We start from the raw sequence: 5,049 nt of genomic DNA, 5'->3' as shown, positions 1-5,049 counted from the left end.
CTGGGTGTTGCATACTGTTCCACCTCAGACGTTTGAAGAAACTCCAGATATATTCAGATATCCCCTCCGATACCTAGGAATATCTAGTCTCACACCATCAACAGCATCCTGACGGGGACCCTGGGTACGGAAACAGGCCCCCTAATCATACACATATATTTATTATTGCACTCTTTATATAATGCACAAACTAGAGGAACTGAATTAACATTACATTTCATTGGAAGTGTACCTTATTTAATAACACGTGACAAATACAAATTGACAGAAGAGCACAGAAGATTATTCCAATCAATACTGTGGAGAATTTTCTTTGGAAATATTGTGACTTTGGGTCTGTGGCAACTCCTAATCTCTCTCCCTCATATCTTTTTTTTTAATGAAGAAACCCCTCAATTTAAAATATTTATTATGTTTTCAATATTCAACATGAAACACAGCAGCTGATGATACAGAGAATACATTTCCTACATCGGAGCTTCAGCACAGACAAGATGCTCCTTCAGGTGGTCTTGTGATGTTCCTCTTCTTCCCAGATGTCATCCATTGACACTATATATCCAAAAATGGCAAATATAAGCACCTCTCTTAGCATGTAACATAACTAAAAAGCACACAACAATAAACTAATGTATGGCTAGATGTAAAGTTAGCATTGACACTGGTAAAACTGCATAATGTTCATGAATTAAAAAGATACAGAGATTTGGACTGACCTGAATACTCTCCCATTGCTCCCACAGTCCATGTAAACACCAGTCCACCTGCTACCGTCTATATCATGAAACAGAGAATAAATTCATCAAAATTTGAGTTGCACACACGTTCAAATCAAACTTTTATATTGAAATACAAAGTTTACACTGATAAATTATTTTCCATCTCCTTTATTTGTCCTTAGTTCTTCAGATGAATCCCGCTGAGTCCAGTTTTTCATCCTGTTTTTGCATCATTAATAAAAAGCAAGTCACATCTCTTTAACTGTTTGTAAAGAAGTTCATGGTCTTCTCAAAAGCTCGCTCACAGTCGCTTGATGATTTCATCACCTTCACTTCTGACCCATGATTTTTTTTAAAAAGTATACGTTCAACATTTTATAGTAAGATTGTGAGGGCTGTCATTTTTTTTAAACATACAAAACTATGTTTTTTTTTTATTGTATGACTTTTTTGACATACAAAACTATGACTCTTTTTGTTTGTTTGTTTTTTGACACAGACCTTTGCATGTTTTTGTTGCCCTGGATTAAATCCAACTCCTTACAGCCTGTAGGGTGACAAAACAGAATTTTAAAAAAAGATATTAATGACCTACAGAAACATTGCATGCAATAGTCCACCTTCCACCTTCTTTCCCTCTATCTGCATTCTCACTCTCAAACACACACACACACAGAGCAGTCTTGACAGTTGGGCTACTTTAACGCATAAGGTTGGCAGTTTGCGGGTTGGGTCAGGTTGTTGGTTAAAATATTTGTGTGTAGGACTCTTATAACAAGTCATGTGAGTGCAGGTATTTGTAATAGCTAATTGCTGATAGCTACCTCAGTAAACACTATAGGCTTTTGAAGTGAGACCTAGTCCACATGGACATATGAAAACAGGGTTTTCCCTCCTTTGTTCTCAAAAGAATTCCTGCCCACACAAACACTGTTATAAAAAATCCCTGTCTTAATAAAAATGAAAAACACAACTGAAGTGCTGCCACAGGCATGCCGAACCAATAGACGTCAATATAACCCCTAACCCTATAGCCACGCAACAAAGACAAAGATAATGATGTTGGTCAATCAGAAGCTTGAAAAATAGCCATTATCAGAAGGTGACCTGTAGCAGTGACCTTTGTTCTGCATTCTGATGTCTCTGTTCCTCTATATAGTGGAAGAGGAAGGGCTCATATATGCTCAATGTTGACTGAGACAGAGATGGATGGAGCCTTCTGTCCGTACACTACATTCATTTTGTCTGTTTTTGTGCACGTTTCCTGAAAGCTTAAGGATGAGGACGAACTAGAGCAGTACCACCGGAGATCGTGGAGGCAGTTTAGAGTAGTTCAAGCAAGATATGGCCAAAGGAGATGAGGAAGAAACTTAAAAAATGGCACCACATAACGAATCCATAATATATTGAAAAGAATTTTCCATCCGCATGTATAAACCACTGCCATCGCCTAGAATGCCGCCTCTGTTTAAAGGTATACCATTGCAACCTCCTGAACTGTGGCCTCATTTTATGTTGTGTTTCGACTCTGCCCTCGAGTGCCATTTATTAGCTGTGCCTGTGCAAACATACAGGATGCATGGAAGTATGAGGGCAGTGATGTTTACAACATTTGAAAAGGACATATCTGTCCAAGACAAATTTTCCTGTGGGGGCAATAAAGTATATCGTATCGTATCTATTTTAATATGTAAAGGGAGTATAAATGAGCCTTTACTGTACATTTATGTAAACATGTTAAAAGTCCTGTTAGCAAGGACAGAGCCAGCATTATTTCTGACACCTTACAAAAGAGACAGCAGCGCACACTGACATCACAAGCCAAAAGCTTTTTTCCCTATATATGTCAACTGAAAACGGACTTTCTGCGGCATCAGGGGGAAATGCAGCGGGACATGAACAAAAGTTAAAGCGCTGAAAGACCGAAAAGAGTGGGTGAGATGGGTGGTGGATGGGTCCAACAAACGCCGACTTTTACCTGGGAGAGTGGTGTTTACGTTTAGATTATAAAGCCAAACCCTGTTCATTTTTCGGTAAACCCAACCACGTGCTTTTGTTGTTGAAGACATTGTATGTAAATGTTAAATTTCCTGTGAAAACTATGTGTATCTTGAAGGAAGACAATGCATGTAACAGGCAGAACTTGACATGGTGTCCCAGAACGTCAAAAACCAATGAACCCAGGGTACCTTGCACGTCGTATGTTGACGTGGAAAGTCCATGACCAAACGTCAATATGTGGTGAGGTCAGAGTGAGAATGTGTTGTAAAAAAAGCTACATTACGAGTGGGGGGGAAAAACTGATGCTTTAGTGTTTGTGTAGTGTGTGGGAGGGGTAACAATCAGGATGGCTCCAGTGTGTCAGATAGCAATGATGGTGAAAAACAGTCGGTCCTAAGTCTACAAGTCAGTACTATAAAGTTCAAAATCTTCTCTCATTTCTAGTACTATTAGTATTATGTATTTGGAAACAAAGGGGCATGATGTGTTTACTATAGCAAAATGCAGTGACTTCTCCAAAGTGTTCCAGCCCTCCAGGTCCATTTTGACCATACTTTGGTTAATTAAGAGTGCTGAGGGTAAATTAATTGAAAATGGCAACTCAGTATGCAGAACATGCAGGAAGAGAGCTGCTAGAAAAGTGAAAAACTCTTCAAATTTAATGAGTCATCTGCGTGACCACATTCTGCTGCTTTACAGTGAATGCAACATAGTTAACTTTTAGTTCAGAGCATGCGAGGAATATGGAATAAGGAAAAGGTCAAACCGACAATATTGGCTGTCCATAACTGACTGGATTCATTACATTCCTCCAGGATACATAGCTGCTGATCAGTTGTGTGCAATAATTTACCATCAAGTCACCCTGCCCCGAGAAGGTGGAGCTGTTACACTGTGTAATACCTTGCAGAAGTTTCCAACAAAAGGACATTTCTGTTGAGCAAAGCATGCATCGCAAATGTGCCGCTCGGTAACTTAACGTCACAAATCCCTCCTCACCTGGCACCATTTTCTGAACCATAGCCGTGTTACACTTTCATTTATTTTCCCTAATTCGTTCAGTCTGTCCTCTCTTTCAACCCCTAGTTTTAAGCAATCCACAGACTACTACACCATGGTCACGGTCCAAAGCTTCACAGCTGCTATGAGGGGGGTTAAGAGAGAGAAAGACAGTAAAAAAAACACAACTGCCTCCTAAAACATGAAAAAAAGCAAACTCCGTGTCTCAGGATAAAGAGCAAGCAAACTGCATCCTATTGGAGTGGCCAGGAAGCTGGGATAAGTGTAGCCTTGGGCATGCTTGCTTTGGTTCTGCAGTATTCAACTCAAAGATAGAGAGAATAGCTGCACACTTCCACACAACCATGTAAACAGATACACACATAAATTGGAACACCTGCAGTAGATTTTATGTGAGAGCAATCACATAAAGGGGCGTGAAATGTTGAGGGAGAGAGACAAGCGATGTGAGTGAGTGAAGCAGAGAGAGGGACAGAAGAGGAAAATAAAACAGAAATACAGAGAGAGGGATGAAGCAACGTGTCAGAGGAAGAAATCGTGAGTGAAAGACAGACGCTTGCAGTTTCTTTAAAGCTCTGCTCGTTATGCTGACAGCTGCTTGTATTTGATACCACTTTGTTGTTCATTGTGCAGCATGAAGGGTGACATTACAATATCACTGCATGCTGCAATTCACATTAGTCATTAAGTGATGGTGCTAAACTCTGTCTGTTCGCAGTTATGCTGTGTGAATTCAGAGACACCGTATAGACTGAATCACTCTGACGTTGTGCAAACAACAACACTTCTAGGTAGAAAACTGGCAACTTATTTAAATTGCAGGGATATGTGAAAACATCTTTATTGCCGTTGACATACATTGTTGCTGTTTGTTGTTTTTAGGTTAATTTAAACTAGTCCATACCCATTGGTAGCTTTGTCACCTGCTACCTATGCCAATCCTCAATGCCTGTGAAGTTTCACATAAATTGACCATGTCAGTCAGTATGAGAATGAGTGACTGACAGAATGACACACTGACAGTTCCCGTGATTATGTACAGCATACCATACCATGACTTAGTCATACCAAAAATTAGAAGAAAAAACAAACATTCAGCCACAGGGGGAGCCACAGCGATCTGTCACATTTTAGCCATTTTTAAGCATTTTTCTGTTGTTATAGCGCCACCCAGTTGCCAATTGAGTTAAATTTCTCCAGTCACCTTGAGGTGTCCTGTTCTACATATCTACCAAGTTTAGTAAAAATCGATATGGCCGTTAGGCCTAGATAAGAAATTAGCTCTCTAGCGCCCCCATTTTGTTTGATG

The 5,049-nt window shown here is 39.8% G+C and overlaps 1 long non-coding RNA gene across 1 annotated transcript in view; it reads right to left on the bottom strand.

Moving 5' to 3' along the window:
* Positions 1-260: 260 nt before the first annotated feature.
* LOC126384757 (uncharacterized) overlaps positions 261-5,049 on the bottom strand; it is a 65,076-nt gene continuing 60,287 nt past the window's right edge. The window contains exons 2-4 of the long non-coding RNA XR_007569344.1: positions 1,221-1,266; positions 717-774; positions 261-552 (exon numbers count right to left, since the gene is read on the bottom strand). This is a non-coding gene — a long non-coding RNA (uncharacterized LOC126384757). The remainder of the gene's footprint in view (positions 553-716; positions 775-1,220; positions 1,267-5,049) is intronic.

The sequence above is a fragment of the Epinephelus moara genome, chromosome 23 (genome assembly GCF_006386435.1).
Source record: "Epinephelus moara isolate mb chromosome 23, YSFRI_EMoa_1.0, whole genome shotgun sequence".
Classification (NCBI taxonomy): domain Eukaryota; kingdom Metazoa; phylum Chordata; class Actinopteri; order Perciformes; family Serranidae; genus Epinephelus; species Epinephelus moara.
The sequence above is the reverse complement of the archived record's forward strand: the minus strand, read 5'-3'. Positions and strand labels throughout refer to the sequence as shown.